The 23,800-nt window shown below is 38.8% G+C and overlaps 1 long non-coding RNA gene across 1 annotated transcript in view; it reads left to right on the top strand.

Annotated features, from left to right (window-relative positions):
* LOC309631410 overlaps positions 1-16,418 on the top strand; it is a 187,596-nt gene extending 171,178 nt beyond the window's left edge. Inside the window, exon 6 of the long non-coding RNA XR_014246247.1 lies at positions 12-16,418. This is a non-coding gene — a long non-coding RNA (uncharacterized lncRNA). The remainder of the gene's footprint in view (positions 1-11) is intronic.
* Positions 16,419-23,800: the final 7,382 nt, after the last annotated feature.

The following is a 23,800-nucleotide window of genomic DNA, read 5'->3' as shown; positions in this document are numbered from 1 at the left end:
GGGAAAGAGAGAGGGAAAGAGAGAGGGAAAGAGAGAGAGAGAGAGAAAGAGAGAAGTATGGAAAGGAGGAGTAACCTACAGATTAAAATGTACTTGAGACATATCAACCAATTGTAACAGTTATTGAATATTGACTGTAATTGGTTATTTGGAAATAGACCCAAACAAACTGGAAAGATTTATAAAGCAATTGGGGAAATTTGAACACTGACTGGAGAATTTTGATACTAGGACTTTTTTTTTTACATATTATTAGGTTGATGAGGGTATTATGGATCTGGTTTTACAAAGAGTTCTTTCCCTCAGAGATTCTACGCAGGAAGTAATATGATATCTGAGAATTTTCCTCTAAATAACCTGTGGGGAGTGCAGGGTGGTGATGTAGCTGAAACAAAATTGATGAGCTCAGTGATGGGTACATTGGGATTCATTATATCATTCTCTCTATTTTGTATACGCTTGAAGATTTCCATAATAAGACTTTGTTTTTAATTGAAAAGACAATCTACCACCTGGGAAGAGATATTTAATGCCTAGAACTTAAAAAAACAAATATATAAAAAGAAGTTATTAATATCAATAAGAAAAAGGCCAAAATTCCAACTTAAAAATTAGGTAAAGGATATGAATAGGCAGTTTATAGAACAAACTCTAATGATTATGAAACACATTAAGAGATGCTCAGCTTTACCACTAATCAAGAGAATGCAAATTAAAATCACATTGAGATATCTCTGCACAACTATTAGTTTGGCAAACATTAAAATGCTAGATGATACCACATGCTGGAAACTTTGTGGAGAAATGGGAACTGTCCCTTGCCTTGGTAGGAATTACAATTTTTATATCCACTTTGGAGACCAACTAGGTAATAGTTAAGTCTGAAAATCTGCACATCTCCCAGAAATGAAAAATTACAAGACACTTGCCTCCTTTGCCTTCTGTAAAGATGGGATGCAGGTGTTTGACCCAGTCTGCCAAACAGATACATCAGCTCCAAACTTTGAATCTGAAAATGATGTTAAAAAGTAGGGACCAACAGAATGGCCATCATCAAAAAATCTACTAACAATAAATGCTAGAGAGGATGTGGAGAAAAAGGAACCCTCTTGCACTGTTGGTGGGAATGTAAATTGATACAGTCATTATGGAGAACAGTATGGAGGTTCCTTAAAAAACTACAAATAGAACTACCATACAACCCAGCAATCCCACTACTGGGCATATACCGAGAAAACCATAATTCAAAAAGAGTCATGTACCACAATGTTCATTGTAGCTCTATTTACAATAGCCAGGACATGGAAGCAATCTAAGTGTCCATCAACAGATGAATGGATAAAGAAGATGTGGCACATATATACGATGGAATATTACTCAGCCATAAAAAGAAACGAAATTGAGTTATTTGTAGTGAGGTGGATGGACCTAGAGTCTGTCATACAGAGTGAAGTAAGTCAGAAAGAGAAAAACAAATACCATATGCTAACACATATATATGGAATCTAAGAAAGAAAAAAAAAAAAGGTCATGAAGAACCTAGGGGCAAGACGGGAATAAAGACGCAGACCTACTAGAGAATGGACTTGAGGACACGGGGAGGGGGAAGGGTAAGCTGGGACAAAGTGAGAGAGTGGCATGGACATATATACACTACCAAATGTAAAATAGATAGTTAGTGGGAAGCAGTCGCATAGCACAGGGAGATCAGCTCGGTGCCCTGTGACCACCTAGAAGGGTGGGATAGGGAGGGTGGGAGGAGGGAGACGCAAGAGGGAAGAGATATGGGGATATATGTATATGAATAACTGATTCACTTTGTTATAAAGCAGAAACTAACACACCATTGTAAAGCAATTATACTCCAATAAGGATGTTAAAAAAAATGGGTGAATTATATGGTATGTGAATTATATTTCAATACAGCGTTTTTAAAAAATCAAAAAAAAAAATAAAAGTAGGGACCAAGCGGAACCCCTGTCGTGAAGGTGGCAGCAGAGACAGCACCTCTGTACAATTTCTGGAGTTGGCAATGAGTACAGTCCTAGAAATAGCACAAGCATCGAGCAGGTGTCATTTGGAAATAAAAGGGGCAGTACCTGTGCCTTTAAGCAGAGTAGCATTGCCCTTATTAGATCAATTCCATGGTGTGATGTTGGGTAGTTTATCTTCAGGTTGGTTCTCAAGCCCTTCCTGAGATTCTGTAAGGTATCTGACATCCTTTTAAAAATTATTTTTCTTGTTTAAATGACCCATAATGGCTTTCTGTTGCTTATGACTAAGACTCTTGACTGATGTGGAAAGCAATTTGGCAATGTCTATTAAAACTGAGGCTATGTATACCCTACAACTCAGCAACTCCACTGCTGCATATATACTTTAGAGCAACATCGTCCAGTAGAAATTTCTACGATGATGACTGTGCCCTCCAATATGCTAGCCACTAGCCACGTGTGGCTACTCAGCACTTGAAACGTGGCTAGTGTGACTGTGGAATTAAAATTAAATTATATGTCATTAATTCTAATTAATTTAATTAATTTAAACTTAAGTATCCATATGACTACACAGTGGCTAGTGGCTCTTTATTGAACAACAAAACTCTAGCATAATGCTTGCCTTTGTGCACAAAGATACACATCGCAGCCGTATTTGCATGAATAGAAATTCAGAAACAAGTTGTAGTCACACAAACAATACCATAAAGCAGTCAGAATGAAGGAATTGAGTTTATACTATCAACATGGATAAATCTAAAGAACACAATTTGGAGGGAAAAGCAAGCTGTATTATGTTAGATACAGTGTGATACCACTCTATGTAAAGTTAAAGAAACACAGAAATATTCTTTACTGATTTAAAAATGTAGTAAAATTAAAAAAAAAACACAGAAGGGAAGACTTCACACTAAATTCAGGAGTGTGTCCCCCCTGGTAAGAGAGGAGAGAGACTTGGAGGTCTTCCACTGTACACATGTTAAGAGCTGTTAAAGCTTGGGTGAGTATCACTAATTTGTTTTATTGTTAGAATTTTTATCCATATCTAGGTATTTCATATATCAAATATGAAATATTAAAATATTTTAAAATTCTATAAATATATACCTTTTATACATTGAGTAACTGACCAGCCTGCCTCTTCAGCCTCCTTTCATTCCAATGATCCTAAGGGATTCTCTGTCCTCCTCTTCTTCCATAATAATGGAGCTGTGGCTAGGGTGAGACTTCCCATTTCCCAGTCCCCCTTGCAGCCACTGGGTGTGGGACTAAACTCTTGCCAATGGAAGGTGGGTAGAAGTGAGGTGAGCAACTTGCCTCTCACAAGTTCCTGGCTCTGGACTTCCTGGTGGTTGGAATGGCAACAACCAATATGGCCTTGGCAGCCACATGTGGCAGAGGGAGAGCTGTCATCAGCCACAGTCTCCAAACAGAGCCGTGTACCCACCTGTGACTGTTACCTGAGATAGAAATCAACTTCCTTATTTCTTAAGCCTTTTTGTTGTTGAGTTTCTTTATGGCAGCTCCTTTAGATCTGTAATCATCTCTTTTTTTTTCACTTCTTATGTTCCAAATTATTTTTCTGGTACCTGCACTGTTCATGGTGTTTATTACTATATTTATTAATTAAGGGATTAGGAGTAAGTATAAAATAATAGTAATTTTCACTCCTATTTAGGAAATAAAGAAAATATTGTAAGTTTTTATAACTGCCAGATAGAGGATAGTGAATTGAAGATTATACAAACAACATTTTCATAGCAGTTATAATTTACTAAGAATTTCATCTGGCCCATGTGGGTTTGCCTCTAGTTCCAACCTCTCATTCCCAGATAAAGAAACCACGGCCCACATAAAAAGGAATGAAATAATGCCGTTTGCAGCAACATGGATGGACCTAGAGATTATCATACTAAACAAAGTAAGTCAGACAGAGAAAGATAAATATCATGATATCAGTTTTATGTGGAATCTAAAGATGATACAAATGAATTTATTTACAAAACAGAAACAGACTTACAGACATAGAAAACAAACTTATGGTTACCAAAGGGGAAAGGAGGGGGAGGGATAAATTAGGAGTTTGGGCTTAACAGATACACACTACTACATATAAAGTAGATAAACAACAAGGACTTACTGTATAGTACAGGGAACAGTATCTTGTAATAAGATCTTGTTCAGTATCTCTTAATAACCTATAATGGAGGAGAATTTGAAAAAGAAAAAAAAATATATAGTATATTTGAATCATTTTGTTGTACACCAGAAGCTAACACAACATTGTAAATCAACTATACTTCAATTAAAAAAAGAGAAAGAAACCACAGCCCAAAGTTATTGTACTTGGCTAAGTTTACACTGTGAATTAGTGGCAGAGCCTCCTGGTTTATTCCTACTTCATTCCTCACCTCCTACCACTGCCTCCCTTGCTTGGAAGGGAGCTTAGAGATAATTTGGTTGATGTATGATGCTTGAATTCTGCCCACAGTAATTTATTGAAACATCAGGAAAAGATACACACACTCCTGGGAATTTATAATTATGGGCCACTCTGAATGTTCACTTACGCACATTATTGTTGGAATAAACTTCTCGGAACTAGTTCGAAGTTTTGAGACACAGTAATAAGTCTGATTATAAATTCTGGTACAGTGACTCAAAGGCATGAGTGCTCTTCTTCACACTGGAAGATGAGCATTTACTTTCCATAAGACAATGCCTCTCCAACTTCTCCTTTGCAGTTCCCCAGTGACCAAGCTCTCTGTGTGAGGGGACAAGGTGAGAGAAGGGTTCTGGGTGTAAAATCTAAAGCTCCTTCCTCATGAGCAAAATATCTTTGAAGGGTTGTATTTTACTTTGAAAATTCTTGCTGATTTTTGCATGCTACTCTACAACATGGCTTTACTTTTTTTTTTTTAACATAAAAAGAATCTTTTAAGTCATCAGTTAAATTTCTTAAGTCTCCATTCAAAATCTTTGTGGAAAGTTGATGCCTTATTTGTCTTGTGTCTGGATACACTTCCTCAGGTCCACAAGGGTACAAGTTTCCCTTTTTTTTTTTTTTTTTTTTGGCTGCATGCTGTGTGGGATCTTAGTTCCCCTACCAGGGATCGAACCTGTGCTCCCTGCAGTGGAAGCACAGAGTCTTAACCACTGGACTGCCAAGGAAGTCCCCAAGTTTCCCATTTTTATACTCATAGTTAAGATATTTGGCACAAGAGTAACTTAATGCTCTTAATTTCAGAGCATCACCTCTCCTTCACTCCCCTGAGATTCAGGTTAAAGTTGCTTAGAATTAAAATCTTCCTGCAGGGGATGTTTAAAAACTGGGACTAACTAGATTCCCACGAGAGCCTAGAAACTTAGTTTTGGAGGGGGCTGGGGAAGGAGGAGGTCACTTACACTTTGGGGAGAATATGAACAATAGAACAGAAGTGCTAAAGGGATGCTAGAGATGATTTGACACGCAGCATCAATTCATGGATAAAAAAACAGAAGTCCAGAGATATTATGGTTCTTGCCTCAAATTACAAAGCTGGCCAAATATTAACATTGACCTTTTCCTTGATTAATAGTTAGTTGGGAGCTTCCCTGGTGGTGCAGTGGTTGAGAATCCGTCTGCCAACGCAGGGGACACGGGTTCGAGCCCTGGTCTGGGAAGATCCCACATGCTGCGGAGCAACTGGGTCCATGAGCCACAACTACTGAGCCTGTGTGTCTGCAGCCTGTGCTCCGCAACAAGAGAGGCTGCGATAGTGAGAGGCCCGTGCACCGCGATGAAGAGTGGCCCCCGCTTGCCGCAACTAGAGAAAGCCCTCGCACAGAAACGAAGACCCAACACAGCCAAAAAAAAAAAAAAAAAAAAAGTTAGTTGGGATATCTTTTGCCCACATTCTAAAATACTACCAGCTATAGAATGCGTAGTGGTCATCAGATGCTTCCCAAATTAACAAGAAGTTGTGGAACACTTATAGTTTCCTAACTCTTCAAAGTGGTTAGTACGATTGAGATAGACATTTTGGTAGATGATTTTAGAATCCTTTTGCATTTGAAATGTTATTTAAAAGCAACATCATTTTAAGCCATGTTCAGCAACAATACCAAATAGCATTCCTAAATCATAAGAAGAAATTAATTATTTAAGTAGAAATAACATGCAATACCATAATGCAAAGGTCTAGAGCAGGGCTTGGCAAACGTTTTCTGTAAAAGGCCAGATAGTAAATACTTTAGGCTTTGCAGGTCATATAGTCTCCGTTAAAACTACTCAACAATGCCATTGCAGTGTGAAAGCAGCCATAAACAACATGCAAAAGAATGAGTGGGACTAGGTTCCAATAAAACATTATTTACAAAACCAGGCAGTATGCTGAATTTGGCCTTCAGGCTGTAGTTTGCAGACCCCTGCCCTAGAGTCCTATATTTTATAGGCTTTAAGTGGTGTGTGTATATAAAGTCACCCAGAATGCTTGCTCTAAAAATGATAATAATTTTTTGTTTGGTTAGTTTTATTTATTTTTAAAATAGCTCCTACATATTTTAATATGTCAAATGTAAATCTAAGTGACAGGATACTTCTAGAGATGCGAGTATCCTGGCAAGAGTCGTGTAATATGACTCAGCTCAGTTACCTCATCTGTAAAATGGCTTATTGTATCATCCTTATTTAGTTGCTTTTTCTGAACCAGCTGGCTCAGGAATGATAGTTGGATGCACAAAAGACACAAAGGGCATATCATTTATCTCGAGATGAATTTATTCTATCTATCTGCTTCTTTATTTTGTTTCTCAAGAATGCCAAGTTTCTACACCAGCCTCTTGTGTGGCCCACTGAGAGTCGTCACAGCTTCTTTATCTGAACGCAAGGCAGGGTGCTTACCCACATCACATGGGTGTGGTAAGGAAAGCTCTTCGGCTCTGCCAAATGCCATCTCTCTAGCACTTAACGCTACTGCAGCCGGACCTATCCACACACTTTAATTGTTGCAGACGGATGACTGCAGGGCCTCATGGTCTTGTGTCTTTCCATCCAACAACCTGAGAAGGGAGATAAAAAGGAAAGAAAACTAACAAAACAGAAAAGGTAAGACAATAAAAGGTAAGGGTAATGGCTGAGTGGATAATGGCAGGCAACATCTTTGGCTACCATGAAAAGTATTAAGCCAATGTGTTTGCTGAATTCATTTTGTTGGTGGTCACTTTGTGTTCATTCTGAACATCTAGCAGTTAGCTAAGTAAACACACATGACTGATGAAAGAAGAAAGGGAACTATTTTTACGGCGGCCATTAAACTTTAACTACCATCTGGCAGGGAATGATTAGAGAAGATCAAAATTAAGGCAGTCAACACAAATGCTGTGTGAATACCTCAGGGAATTAACATGGATAAAGACAGTGAACTTGTGGTTAAATAAAGAGACAGACATAAGAGGGAAGTGGTGAACACATCCTTTATGGCTTTGGACCTCATGGTCACATTCATTGCCAAAGGAGCTCAAAGAGGGGAGAAATAACAAGGAGACCATGAGGAAATCTGAAACACCTGGAAATAATCAGATGCTCTGCACAAATCTTAAAACAGAAAGTTAAAGAACTACACAGGACCACATCATTTGGGCTTCCTCCCTGCCCAGGAAGCGAATGTTTATAGGAGAGGTGTGTTGAAATCGGCAGATAGTTAATATTCAGATTAGTCTATTTCATAGTAGGAAACGGTTGTATATGCTGCTGGTAAAAAACATTAGGAACTATATATGCTTGTGAACACTAAAAGACCCCATCATTTTTGGGAATTGCTGTTTGCCCACTAATTAAACAATCACCCAGCAGGTAGTTTGAGAGAGAATTTGAAAAAGGGAAGCTGGGCCTTACTCTTTCAGGTCTTTGGTCAGTTGATAGCACAGTACTTAACCCTAGGGCAGCTTCATCCCGTTGAAAACACACAGAAAAGATTCTTAGAGAAAGCTACTTGTTCTGTCTTGTTTTTTATTTTTGTAGTCTGTATTCAGATGGACTCAGAAGGCCAAACTTCTGAGCATCTGAAAGAAGAACCATGACCAGTGAGTGGTGCTGGGTGGGCCCCTTAGCCTGCTCTCAGTTCTGAAATAAGGAGCTCCATCTGCGGAAAGTCCAGGGCCCTGAGCTTTTCTTTATTAATTCATTTATTAATGGAATATATTCGACATATAACACTGTGTCAATTTAAAGTGTACAACACATTGATTTGATACATATATATATTGTAATATTGCTATTGTAGTGATGGTTAGCCCCTTCTATCGTGGCATAATTTCTTTTTTGTGGGAATAATTGGGTAAGAATAATTAAGATCTAGTCTCCTAGCAAGTTTGATGATTATAATACAATATTGTCGTCCATATAAACTACACCATGCATAGGACCCAGAATTTTGATTACTGGAATGATCAAGACAGGTTTGGAACAAACAAGCTGAAGCTAGTCCATCCTAGGCATCAATTCGGAAATATCCGGATGTAAAAGGAAGGATGTGTTCCCAGAGGCAGTGTACCTGGAAATTCATGACGCACAGCTTCTCTCTCTCTCTCTTTGATTTCTTCTTATTTAAGGACTTGACTCTATACCAGGTAGTGTGCAAAGACCATTTCCATTCCTTATCTTCTTTGATCATCAATACAATCCTATGAGGTACGCATTATAATCCCCATTGTACAGAGGAGAAAACTGAGAACCAAGACAGAGGGAGGTTAAGAACTGGTCCAAGGATAAGGCCACATGACTGGGAAATGTGGGTGCCAGGACTCGAACCCAGGTCTCACTCTCTGCACAGCTATTGCTCTTACGCTCTTCCCCACAGTGGAATAATCTCCCTCTGCAGCGCTACTGGCACCAAGGTCTTCATCTCAGTTCCCTATGATTATGGCCTCCATGATTTCCCCTTCTTGAGTGAGGGTGGGCTCAACTTCCCTTTGGGATCAGAGGCTTAAAAATAATGGACACAACCTGGTAAAGAGTTGGAGCGAATCTGCTATGGTCCCCCTGCATAGCCAGGGAGGTAGAGCCAGGGAGGACCAGGCAAGCCATTGCCACAAGGGCCCAGGCCCCTTCAAGAGCTTCTGTAAAAAGAAAAAAAAAAGAAAAGAAAAAAATCAACGGGAAATAAAACAACTGAGTTTTCCAGGCTGTGAATAATGCTTGGTATTGTCTAGTGATGGTATGTAAGAATATTTCCCTTGTTCCTTATTTTTAGAATAAAATATTCTGGAGTAAAATTCTATTTTAATTAAAATGTGAATAATAGCATGACATGCACATATACCCGATGTGCAAGAAAGTGTGGTGTTAAAAGTAAGAAAATTTAAAGGTATGCTAGAAACCTCATCATTAGTGCACTTCCTTCTGCCTTTGTACTTCTGGAATCTCTAAACATCTGGTGATTTTACCATCAGGAAAGAGTGCAATGTCCATCTGTTAAATCAGGCTTCGGCTTCACTCACCTGGGAGGACCAACCAGATGTGGAGGTCCTTTACATTATTAATGATTTCAGTCTTCCCTTTGTACATGCCCTGTGAGGGCACAGTGTGGGGTACGGCCTATAAATCACTAAAAAGTGAGAAAGTCATCTTTTACTTTATTCTAGGCATAATGAAGGAACAGAACATTTTTTCTTGGTCAGAGCATAAATCATTAGAATCTATTTCAATTTTTGCCACCAGAAGACTTTTAACTGCTTTGCTTTTCTTTGACAGATAAACCATCGCAAACCTTACCTCAACACACACACACACACACACACACAAACACGTGCGTGTGCGTGTTTCCTGGTGCTAAGGCCGTGGATGCTAAGTGGATCGTGCAAAGATCCTCCCTGGATCACTCACATGGTGGCAATCTATGTGATCTTCACAACTTATTTATAAATAGCTTTGTGCGAAATTTTGGTCCCCAGTCTTTCCTATCCCATCACAGTTATGAGTCGTGCCTCATGTTACAATGTCCCTGTGACAAAGCAGTGACTTCAGTTAGCATCTGTGGACTGAGACAGCCTGGCCTAATGACAAGTGTGGCTCTGTCCATTGTAACACTGTGACCTCTGGCAAGTTACTCAACCTCTCCAAGTTTCATTTCCTCCTCTATGAAGTGGGGATGATAAGAATAGTACCTACTTTACGGAGTTGTGTTCAGGATTAAACGTGACCAGGTATATAACTGTACCTGACACATAGCAAGAACTCAGCAGTTAGCAATTATCAAATAGTAAGACACTGTCAGCAAGCTACTTATAAAAAGCCCTCAGCAAAATTTAGCAGAAGAGATTTCCCACATAACCCCTGCACAGCCTCCCCCATTACAAACATCCCCCACCAGAGGGACACTTGTTACAACTGATGAACCTACACTGACACATCACTATGACTCAAAGACTACAGTGTACCTTAGTGCTTACTCTTCGTGTTGTACACTCCATGGGTTTGGACAAATGTATAACGACATGTATCCACCATTACAATACCATACAGAGTAGTTTCACTGCCCTGAAAATCTTCTGTGTTCTGCCTATTCATCCCTCCCCACCTAACCGTGGCAACCACTGATCTTTTCTAATGTCTTCATAGTTTTTCCTTTTCCAGAATGTCATATAGTTGGAATCATACAGAATGTAGCCTTTTCAGCTTGGCTTCTTTCACTTAGTGATATACGTTTAAGTTTTCTCCATGTCTTTTCATGGCTTGATAGCTCATTTCTTTTTACTGCTGAATAATATTCCATTGTCTGGCTGTACCACAGTTTATCTATTCACCTACAGAAGGACATGTTGGTTGCTTCCATGTTTTGGCAATTATGAATAAAGCTGCTATAAACATCTGTGTGTAGGTATCTGTATGGACATAAGTTTTCAGTTCATTTGGGTAAATACTGAGGAGTGAAATTGCTGGATTGTATGGTAAGAGTATGTTTAGTTTTGTATGAATCTGCCAAACTGTCTTCCAAAGTGGCTGTACCATTTTGAATTCCTACCAGTAATGAATTAGTAATGAATCTGTTCAATTTTTCTGTGAGCATAAAACTGCTCTAAAAAATAAAGTTTATTAAAAACTTAAAAAAAAACCTTCCTCTCAACAAAATATTTTCTGTGATCTGTTTTCTTTCATGATCTGGATTAGTAGTCCTGCGATCATGGGTATGGCCAATCTAATCTTTCAGTTTCTTCTTCTCTGAATGTGCTGGTGCCCATTATAGTCATAGTAAGATTATTATACTTGTGAAGTCTAGAGGTTCTAATTGCAAGAATTATCATCATCTTCTCAGCAGGTATTTTTTGAGAGCTATCCACATGCCAGATCTGTACCAGGGGCTGAGACATATGGTCAAGACAGGAAAAGAGCACTGGATAATTCCCAGCCTTCACTATTGGAACTCTGAGATATAGTTTGCATCTTAAATTTGTAAAAACAAAAAATCCTCAAAGATAATTTACATAAATCTGGTAGAAATATAAGCTTTTCCTTATTTTCTTCATGAGGGTACCATAGTCTAGAAAATCACATTTAGCAGTGAGAATCAATCCATGTTGCTTCCAACCTCTGAGAAGCATAGAAACTGAGCATCTAAAACCAACATGAAAAATATGATAAGCCACCAGTTTTTCTTACTTTAGCTTACGTTGCATTAATTACTGTCATGTGGACCTGGGGACACACCTCACTGGGTGGTTGGCCTTAAGCATTTACTCTTTTCCCCTTCCCTTCCCCTCTCTCTGTGATCAATCTTACTTCTGCCCTCATCTTACTCTTGCCTCTACCTGGGACATAACTAGGTCACTTGCCATCATTCGTCAGCTTTCCCAGGGGCTGGGGTAAGAGCTTTTAAGAGTTAATGTGGTAACCTCCCCACATTTCCCTCTTTATAAACCCCTCTCTTGCCTCCCTTTTCCCATCCCTACTTCTTATGCTTCTAGCTCCTTCTTCTGGTTCAGAGTTCCATCACCTCTCACCATTCACACCTTGGAGGTGCTTACAGCTTGTATTTTGGAGCTTGGAAGACCCAACTTCTTCTATCTGTCAGGGAGCAGGGAGGGAGAAGGGGAAAGACAAAATCCCTGTTCCCTTGCAGGGCTGCGGCCAGAGGAAATGCATCATTAGTATCTCTGCTTCATTTTCTGAAGTCGTTTTCCAAGAAAGATTGAGCCAAGCTGTGGTTATTCTCTGCAGTGCTTGTTGATTCCGTATTTCACCTGCATTCGATGTTAACGGGAATTCTGTGATCAACCTGATTCATGAGTCAACATTAGAAGCAAGCCTCTTCATTAAAAAGGGATAATAGTGCTGGGGAATAGAACTAGAACCTGCTATTCACCAACAATAATTTAATCCAATTTTTTTCTGGAGATATTTGTGGGAGCCTCTTTTGATCTGACTTATATTCTATCAACCTAATAACATATTCCTTTATAGAAGACTCTATAATTGGCACTAGATTCAAACATCTGCCCAACCACGAACTGGCCTTTCTCTTTGCGTGTGGCTCAGTTGAGGGGGAAAAGATGCAGAGAAAATCTAAAGATTGGGTGTCGTCAGGTTAGGGCCCTGTGTGGCTACAGGCCCCTCTGACTCTCTCTCTTATGACTGGGCCACAAATCCTTTTGGAGTGCTTTCCAGATACTCTTTAAGCTATTCCTGATCCAACATTCCCAAATTCAGAATTTTACTTTTTTTCTGAAATCAGGCCAAGTATCTTTCTGTTTATATAGCTAAAAACTGAACACAGATTAAAGCACTAAGAAAGAATATGGAGAATGTTAGAATACTGTTTATATTTCTTTATTGTAAAGGATAATCATTTGCTGACAAGGACACACCAATATCTTAATTATAAATATTAGTGAGTTAAATTATTAATTGAACTTGACTCCTAATATTTATGATTTCATGACATAAAATTCAAAGGCACTGTTATTAAATGACAAATACTGACTCAAAATATAATTCAGATTTAGTGAACAACTGCTTAAAATAGGAGGCAGAATTTTAAATAGGATATGAATTCATCTTTGAAATACTTTTTCTCCATTTGTATATAAACAGAGATGGGAATATAAAATATGTCCTACATGTTAACCAGAAATTAAAAGAAAACCACTACTAGGATGGCATTGAACATACTTTGCATTCTTAAGGAATTGTTGGGTTTTCATACATTTAGTAGACTATTCATTTTCAAAATCAGCCTCTACTCCAAGATGTAAAAGGAAAAGAAAGTAGAAAACCATTTAAATGAGGTAATTTCTATGTCTTAAGTTTAGAAATGAAGGTATTGATGATTTTAGAAAATGGATATTTTATGCGTCACAAGAAGGTACTACTTTATGGAAATAACAATATAACTTACTGAGTAGCTGCTCTGTGCCAGGCATGGTATTAGAGGCTTCACATTAATCAATTCTGTCTTTGAATCCTCAGTCTAACTCTTCAAGGTTGGCAAGTTTCTCCAGAAAAACCAGTGCTCAGGGAAATAAAGTAATTAGACATAGCTTATAAATGTTATACAAAGTTTGGTTAGCAGCATGGTGCTGACTTGCCTTGGAGTTTACCTTCCATCTGCAGTTACACCTTCTCTGGAAGTCAAAATGAAGAGAACTACCACAATCGCATGGCTGATTGCAAATGCCTCCTTATACACACAGAGAAAGGGCTTTTAAACACGTCACTCCCTTGCTTAACACCTTTCAAAGGCTTCTCATCATACTTCAGAAAACCCAAATTAATAAGCCCTACGTGATCTGGCCCCAACCCCTCTCCAAGGCGATTGCTCCCACACTGCCCCTCCCTTGCTCTGCCTCAGCTACACGTGCCTTCTGTGGTTCTGGGAACACCCAGGAATCCTGGAACACTGTTCCCCCTCCCTGGAGAGCTCTGGGCACTTCTTACAGATTGTGGCTTAAGTGTCATCCCAGAGAGGCCCTCTCTGTTTGACTATCACCGCTCCCTACTTGTTTCCTTCACAGCATGTAGCTGTGTATCTATTTGTGTATCGTTGGTCTCTCCCACGGATTGTAACCTACCCAAGGGCAGGGAGTACAAACCTATGTATACTTAGTGCCTAGCATAAAAAGAAATCCTTGTGGAATGGATGAATGGGTTTATGAATAGGGACCGAACAGGAAACTGAGAATTTGATAGGATTCTGGGTGACAGAATTCTGATGCCCGGACCTTATATGACTTCAGGAACAGATTACATGGATTAGGACATGTGGGCCTAATTTCATGGGCGACACTGAATGAATTCTTAAACCTTATATGGGAAAACAACCCACCAAACAAACCCAGATTAAGATGGTAACAGTATTTATATCCTTCACGAAATTGTTGTACGATTTAGCCAACTAATTGTTGCTTAGTACATCTAGATATTTTTATTCATCATAGGTTTCATGATCAACACCTCAATATTTGGAAGAGTTAGGGAACTGGGTCCTGAATGTCTTATGCTAACTTTCTCTTAGCTCCATCTGTGCCCCAGGGGCCCACAGGCTGTGACAAAAAAGAGCTCTGCATAGAACATTTACACGCTTGATGTAGTACATGGCAGTTGCTAAGGCAGAAAGCCAGAGGTAATGAGCACTGTGCGAATTATGTGCAGTTCTTCTTTGCAGCACTTTCTGACTGTAATTGAACTATCCCCTCCTGATCCTTCAGGTGCTATCAGGATGATTTTTCGTAGACTTCAAGAAAATCCCTGAAGGGCCAAAGACACTTTCTTGGTGTTACAATCCTTATTTCAACTGAAGTTAAATGTTTGGCTTCTGAGTATATTAATAAGTTTCAAGAAAAAAGAGTATTCTAAGTTGAGAGTCCTTGCCCCCTTACCACCAAATACAAAGGAATCGATCTTTATTTATTGTCAAGGTAAAAGAAATGCATAATATTCAGAGTCATACAAGAATGAGAAGTGGAAGTTCGGTTTTCCAACTTAAAGCCACAGCATATTTGTGATCTGTAGTTTTTTTCAACTGTTCTTCTGAAGGGGTGGTGGCATGGAATTAATGTTTTATTAAGGAAAAAATGCAGTGTCAGCATATGAGCCCATCTAAGATCCTTTTTGACAACAAGCAATCTCTAAACCCAGCAGTGGGATACACAATGCCTATCTAAACATGGAAACCTGGCTTCCTCTCACAAGTGAAGATTATAAATTTCACTCAAACAATAAAATTGTCTGAAAGCTATGTCTCTGTCATAATCCACACTTGTCTCAGATATTCTGTTACATCTACAGGGCTTTTTTGTTTTTAGCAAGAAAATGGTTTAATTCTTCTGCAAGTGGTACCCATAATACCAAGAGTACAGGGACCATTTAGTACTTGCGGCCTCAGCAAAGAGCCCGAGCACAGAATAAACAGTGATAAAAATTCCTTCTCTCGTTTTCTCATCTCCTAGTGTTGATTTAAGTAGAGTGATGATACCTACCTAAGTGCCCTCTCTTTGCATTTTGGAGATCTAGCTTTTAGATCTGTCTGCAATTTGTCCTTTCTGGGTGTACTAAAAAATATTAGATTTCTAAAGCTAAACCTCACTAGAACATCCATTTCCATGCAAAATTCACGAATAATACCAATGGCCACCACTGTTAGAGCTCTTACTATGGACCAAGCACTTGACATTTACTTCATTCAACTCTTATCGCATTCTCTAATGTAGGTACTATCCCCATTTTACACATGAAAAATAGGTGTGAAGAGACTCAAGATTCCACAGTTGGTTGGGGTTGAGGCCTGGTTTCACACTCTGGTTTATCTGGCTCTTAAAAATGAGCGCTTAGCCACTACATGTTTCTGCCTTTTCCTTTCCCCCTCTGGATTAAAAGAGAAAAAGGAAAAAAAAAACAAACAAAACCCTAAACTCTTTTTTCACACAAGGATTGGTTTTTACTGCCATCCCTTCCTGTATTAAAATATAAAGTCTCTTTTGTCTCAGTGCCAAATATTCATTTTTTCAGTTTATCCTATTCATATTCAAAATGCACTTGATCTAGAAAAAGGAAAGTGTGCTCAATTTGATCTGTTTTAAGATTCCTGCCAAATTAAAATATGCCCACATTCAAAATGGTCAGATGTTCCTTCAGTTACTTATTTTCATAAGTTTAGTTTTTCTAAAGAAATAGTTTCCAACCTATGGAGCTTAGTTTCTAGGAGCCCTTGGAGTTACTGTAAAAGGTGTGTGAATGGATTATGAATTTGTGTCTCCCACATATAGGCATTGCTACTTTCCAAATATATGTATATGTTGTGATTGAGTAAATGCAAGTTAATTTAAAATTAAATTAATCATTAACCTGGCAGTAGCCTGTCATCACTATGTAGCTTCCTAATCAGCAGATACTAAAAGTTAAAGGACTTTCAACAAGGGATTCTCATACTTAAGAAGGTTAAAAACCGAGTTTCAAATGATGGCTTTGAGATAAATAAATAATCACTAGAGACTTTCGAATGTTCACTTAAAGAGACTCAAAGATATCCACTCAAAATTACAAATTTTATAGTCTTTGTAGAATATCTCCATTTTTGTTGGGCTCAACATTTCGGGAGAGAACCAAAGAAATACAGGACCTATGACTTCCTCAAATCAAGGTTATATTTATGCAGGGAAAAATGGGGCTTCAATTCAGTATTGAAAGGTCGATTGGCAAAATGTACTTGACATGACTTTCTGTTTTAACCATGATTTATCGCTTTGGGAGAACAACTGGTCGCCAAGTATGGGACCCCGAGTCTCCATTTCTTGCTCTTTTCAGAACACCTCAATATCAGAAGGAAGAAATCTTCCTTCACTCCCACCCCCGGTGGATGCTGCCCAGGAGCGGTAGGGGACACAGCTTTTCTGTGCTGAAATACAAGTAGAGCAGAAGAACCTGCCGTGGAGACCCTGTAGAAGTGGCCCTACCAAGAGACGTGAATACCTATTATATGGGCTGCCAACTCTGGCTGCTCCCCTCCCTGGTTGGCCCTGGTCTGGGCTTCCACTCAGGCATGGAGAAAGAGGCCTGTCCTTCCCTCCCTAGTGTAAATCTTCTCAGGGGTCTCTTTCTGGTTTGTGACAGCCTAGTCTCAGCCAAGTGGTGGAGTAAATACTCCTTATTTGAGTTAGCAGGCAATATAGATTCTTCAGCTTATCATTCATTAGAGATTATAAAATGTACATTTCAACCTTGCTCTCTGATATTATGACTAGACTAGAGTTGGATTTGTGGGCGTGCATTTCACAATTCTCCCTTTCTCCGGACCTGAGTGGTAATTTGATTTGTATCTGGTATATATAAATGCATATACATAATGCTGTTCTTAATGTCAGTTTGCCCACCTCTAAAAATACTTTTCTTCCAGGGTAACCAAGCTTATTGGAATACATATAAAAGAGTAAATAGACTCTAAAAGAGGGGTTAAGGAATCTTCTCAGGAAGAAAGGGGATGAATTTTGGCCTGATTTATTTTTATGTCTTAGATCTGTCTTTTCGGTTTTCTTCTAGTTCCTTGGTTGTTGTATTCTGAAGAATGAAGTGATCAGATACATGAGGTATAGTTTAAGTGCTACTATACTTTTGAAAGCATAGTTAGGTCTATTTTCTCAACTGTTGACAAGGTCAAGGAAATAATACAATGTGTGTGTGAATTCTAAGGTCAGGTGGACCACATTTCATTGCAATTAAGAGTTATTGGAGTAAAGTTTGTGGGGTGGAAGATGACAGTTTCATCTATCTGTACCATCTAACACTGAAATGTAGTTGAAATAGAGTTGATCTCATGGTAGGCTTTCTGAAGGCAAAATGTTTCCTAAAGTTTCTGTTCAGAAAAATAATTTTTTGCAATTGAATGGACTTACGGCTGTGAAAACATAATAATTTTACATTTCTGGTCTTTACTCCTTATTTTAAGATATAAGTAGCATCTGTTCTATAATAAAATAAATTGACCTTTTTTGCTATAGAAAAGGTAATTCCATATATCTTAAGTGGTAGGTAGTTTCTCTTCTATAATAAAATAGATATATTTTTGCATTTTTATTCAACTTGAAAAACAAGTATAAATCTTTAGAACTGATTCCTACACCAAAACACTTTTTAATGAAAAGTTGTCAATTGTAGTAGTTTACAAGGACACAATTGCAGGTGTCTTTATGTTCCAGCATATAAGCTTAGTTTGAGCATTCTCACTGTCATGTCACTGCTCTTCCCTGTAACCTTGATAGATCACCCCTATAAATATCTCTTGGGGTGAAAAGTAATTTAATCTGTGGATCTGTATATTACCTCCTCATGAACATCCTATCAATTGTGCCAGAGTGCTTTCATGATATGCACTGAACTGAAACCATCAAACCTATTTCATTGAGGATTGTTAGTTAGACCATAATCTTTGGTCTCAACTCTGTCATTAAATTTTGCTGAAAGGTTGCTCACTTATGCATGGAAAAAAAGCTAAGTTTGCGATTTGGTCTCAAAAGATCCTCTGCTTCTAGGCCTGGGTGACTCCTGGGAACTTGAATATTCGTTTTATCTTGAGGTTGACCCAATTAGAACCCATATTACGATTCCATAAAATGGCAGAACTCTCACCACTTCCCAAATGATCTGGGAACTCAGAGCCAGGAGAACACAGCTCACCCTTTATCACCAACACAGTGGATAACGCTGAAATGATCTCTCCTCGCCAGTTCTCTTCTCTCTCTTCTAATTCATCGCCAGTAAGCTTGGTTGAAAATTGTCTACAGCCCTTAGATATGGGTTTATTAAGAGGTGGTCTGAATAGGATATTGTGAAGCATAAATATGGACAGGCAATTCAAGACAACACGGTTAATAAAAAATGAGATAATTTACATAATTTTCTTGATGCTTTTAATTAAATAGTCCTCAAGAGAGAGAGGCCTTGAGGCCTTATTGAAAGAGCCCAAGGCTCTTTTCCACTAACTAGTGTGTAATTTGGGGCCAATTGTTTAACCTCTCTGACCTTGGTTACTATGCTTGTTAAATGGGGATGATAGAAACTGCTCCATCTCAGGGATGTTAGGATAAAATGTGATGATAAATGTGAAAGTACTTTTCAAAGTAAAAAGGGCACTATATATACAACTGCTCGGTCTCAAAGAATTGCAAGTTAAATATATTTTTCCATTTAAAATGTATTTTTATGTATTATATTGAGATATTATGGCCCAGAACGTAACTGTTTTATCAGCTGGTATGTGGGGTGTGTATTTACATTTTATAGAAATTATATAGGGGAGGATGAAGTAGTTTGGGTAGCTACTAAATCTTCACTATGTCTCTGTTAAGTGTTCTGATCCTGTTTATGTAAGCTGTTGGTAATCATTTGTGTAAGTTATGTTATAAATTACACTTTATAACTCTGGCAAATATTTATTTTAGATACAAAATAGTTCAATTTTTTTTTTTTTAAAAGAGCACCACCTTCTTTCTTTCTTTCTTTCTTTCTGGCTGTGTTGGGTCTTCGTTTCTGCGCGAGGGCTTTCTCTAGTTGTGGCAAGCGGGGGCCACTCTTCATCGCGGTGCACGGGCCTCTCACTATCGCGGCCTCTCTTGTTGCGGAGCACAGGCTCCAGACGCGCAGGCTCAGTAGTTGTGGCTCACGGGCCTAGTTGCTCCGTGGCATGTGGGATCTTCCCAGACCATGGCTCGAACCCGTGTTCCCTGCATTAGCAGGCAGATTCTCAACCACTGCGCCACCAGGGAAGCCCAATAGTTCAATTTTTTATGATGAAAAGACTAATTAATTCAACCACAAAAATATCACTTAATCTTTAGTGGGAAAATTGAATAGCTGTAAACCAAAACATTTGGTTTTATTGCATAAGGGTCCAACATTAAATTTAGCTTTAATATAAATGGCAAAACTGTAATAATGATAATACCCTTATTCTTAAACTCTCTGTAAATTTGTTGTCTTTCACTACCAGCAGAGGGAGCCCTGAGAATTAGATTGTGCCAAGATGGCTTTGTTAATTCTGTGTTTACACATTTAGCTCATAATAAAGAAATAAAAATCCATCACAGATTAATGGAAAGTCATCATTCTTGGATTAGGCTGTAGATTAGAATTTGATTTGACTACTGATTATAATGAGCTTTAATAGACTAGGAATATCTATAGCCTGCCTCTGCTCATCCTATCAAGGCATCAGTTACAAACTTCCACAATCTATCAAAGTTCAGTAATGATATCACAATGCGCAACTTCACAGGACATCAGAAAGGATGCGCTCTCAAAGCATAATTTTATCAAATACACTGCAACAGTATTATGAATTGCCCTCATTGACTACATAACGTCCACATGAGAATTGGAAAACACACATATGATGTAATCAGTTTTTCCTCATGTAAACATATTTCATTACTTAAATTTTATTACTTTTAAAAATAGGAAATAGACCAAAGTAATCTGAATGGAAAACAAATGATGAAGTCCCAGCATTTATGATTCAACGAAAAGCTTATTTACAGCATCTCACTGAAAAATAAAAGGTTTTCCAAACTTCAAGTATAACCTATTTATCAGAGAGCATATTTGCATTGCTTTATTGCCCTTAATTAGATAAAAGAGTGCAATGCAATTGTATATTTTATGCACCCGTGACTAAAGGAACCTGCTGAAAATTGAGATTGCAGTAACTGCATTTTAATATTACACAGCAACTCATTTTAATAAGGGTATTTTAATATTGGCATAACTGCTAACCTAATATCAAGAAGTTTCTTTGCATCAAGACATTTACAAGCATGGGTCTTTGCCTTCAAGGAGCTTATCTATTACAGTTGGAAATCCAATAGTGATTGAATCCCTTTTTCATGCTAAGGAATTCACAGTAGCAAACAATTACTGAGTACCCATTATGAGCCAGGCATGGTACTGAGTGCAGAGGTACAAATGTGAATAAGACAGCAATCAGGAGGCCAACACTGACGAACAAATCAAGGACTACAAGGCAAGGTGGTACATACTGCAATACAATAATAAAGGCAATACACTGCTGGGCTTTGAAATTATTGAAGGCAGGGAACTTATCTAAATCTTTGTAACCCCAATACCAAGCACAGTGTTTTGCATATGGTTACCGTTCAACAAATATATATTGAATTCATTAATTAATAACATGTGAAGTGTTTTAGTAAAGCATCTTTTTGGTAAATAAGTTACTTTAATATTGCCTACTACTTCCTCTTCCCATCACTCCAGTCTTTTTTCCCCTCATTCTCACAACTTATGGGATAGCCATGCTTTCCTCTCATGTAGCACAGCAGTTGGGTCACATAATTGATGCTTGATTATTTGCTATTCCCCTGGCTTTTTATTTGCTGTTCTCTACCCTGTGATACCTTGGAATACATGAGATGTATGTGATAATAATAACCCCTTTTCCCCAAAAAATCCCTACAACAATGACAGCAGTGATGGGCATTTGGTTAAGTACCACATATGCATTATCTCACTTGAACCTTCAAATAACTCTCACTATTCCTATTTTTAGAAAAGATCTTATGCACAGAAAAATAACGTGCTTCAGGTCACAGGGCTGGTAAGTGGTGGAGATCAGATTTGAATCTAGGACTCTCTGACAATAGCCTTCCTGCTCTGAATAACTGCACTATATTGTCTCTTTATTTAGATTGCTCAGAGGCAATTTGAATTAGTAGTGGAAATACTTTCTTGGAAGAGCTAGTATACTTCCTCTGAGAATACTACAAATAAATGGGTTTTAATGTACCAGATATATTTAAGTTTTTAAAATTATATTGTGAATACAGTAAAATACTTAGGTTACAGAAGCATAAATGAATCAATAACTGATAATGTTTTCTCAGCAACATTTTTTTTTTTTTGGTTGCACTGTGCAGCTTGTAGGATCTTAGTTCCCCAACTAGGGATAGAACCCCAGCCCTCTGCAGTGAAAGCACCGAGTCCTAACCACTAGACCTCCAGGGAATTCCCAACAAGTTTCTTTTAAAACTGAAGAACTAAGAGTTCGATTTCTGTAATAATCAAAACACCTTAAAATGTATCTTCACATGCTCACCAGACCCCAAAGGACTCCCCAGACCTGGACCACATCACAGCCTGCTGTGGAATGCTTAGCAGCTTTGTTTTCCCAACTAGACTCATTAGCAGCGCCAGGTGGTAATAACTAGCCAACTGATTCCTACTAGTAAAAAAATCTGCCTAAGGTCACCATGGACTCTTTCCCCCACTCTCTGCTTCATCTCTGGCCTGATACGCTTTTGGAAAATAATTATTCATGGCAGGAAGCTGTCATACAACAGAGAACGATTGTGTGTCCTGGGATTATAGAGGCCCTCAGATCAAATACTTTTTATTGTGAAAAGAATACATTGAAAAACATGGTTTTCACCTGCATAGAACAGTGAAATCCATTTATGTTTTTTTTCTTTCCTGTTTATTTCATCATTAAAGACCCAATAAAGAAAAGTATTTACCACTTGGGGTGAATGTTAGCACTGATGTTTAGCATTCAGCACAATCACGTAGATTCCATAAACAGAAATAGCTCCAGCGTCCAACTGGAATAACAGAATAGATATTTTAAAACCATCTTTTTGCACACATTATAAATTGTTACTCATGAGGTAGAAATATTCAATATGAAGTAGTATGTGAAAGCAGTAAGTACTTAGTTAACCATTCTCTAGGAGGATTTTTCAGTTACCTAAATTTTGTTCCTGCTTCATTTTTTTTTTTTTTAATTTAAAAGAGGAAGATAAGGGGAAATAAATCAGAAGATATATTTAAAGCAACTTTCTGCTACCTTCCAAAGATTTGGTCAGCCAAACTCCTAGACCTGCAAGCACTAGCCAACATAGTAGCCGCTAGCCACACGAGGCTGTCAAGTACTTGAGATACGACTAGTTCAAATCGAGGCCTGCTAAAGTTTAAAATACATACTAGATTTTTGGAAACTGAACGTGGATAAAAAAGAGTATCTCAGTAATAATTTTTTACATTGATTAAAGTCTGAGGTAGTGAGCTTGGCGGTCCGCGGATCTGTCTCTTGCTTCAACAGTATTTGGACAGAACAGGCCCAGGGACACCCTTTGCTCCAGCCTCCGACCAAGCTCCAACTTTTTTCCAGTCGCAGCCTTCAGAACCAACCACTGAGCTATCCTCGGCCACCGGGACCAGCCAACACCATTTTTCGAGCTTAGCGCCTTATTACTCATCAACCATGAGCTCCCAGATTCGTCAGAATTATTCCACCGAGGTGGAGGCCGCCGTCCACGGCCTGGTCAACCTGCATCTGCAGGCCTTCAACACCTACCTCTCTCTGGGCTCCTATTTCCACCGAGACGACGTGGCTCTGGAGAGCGTGGGCCACTTTTTCCAAGAATTGGCCGAGGAGAAGCGCGAGGGTGCCCAGCCGTCTCTTGAAAAAGCAAAGCCAGCGGGGTGGCTGTGCCCTCTTCCTGGACGTGCAGAAGCCACCCCAAGATGAGTGGGGTAAAACCCAGGACTCCGTGGAAGCTTCCCGCCAGACCCCCACCTCTGTGACTTCCCGGAGAGCCGCGACCTGGCTGAGCAGGTGAAACTCACCGAGACGATGACGACCACGTGACTCACCTCTGCAAGCTGGTTGGTCCCCAGGCTGGGCCGGGCGAGTTCTCTTCCAAACACTCACCCTCAAGCCTGGCTAGGGCCTTCTGGAGCCCAGCTGTTACCAACCTGGGTTCTTGGACTCTTTAATCAATAGAAATTGATAACAGGCCAGAGGGGGAATTTAGGCAAGGCTTTATTG

The sequence above is a fragment of the Balaenoptera borealis genome (genome assembly GCF_965194805.1).
Source record: "Balaenoptera borealis genome assembly, chromosome: 6".
Lineage (NCBI taxonomy): Eukaryota > Metazoa > Chordata > Mammalia > Artiodactyla > Balaenopteridae > Balaenoptera > Balaenoptera borealis.
This window is presented reverse-complemented; position numbering and strand designations above follow the sequence as displayed.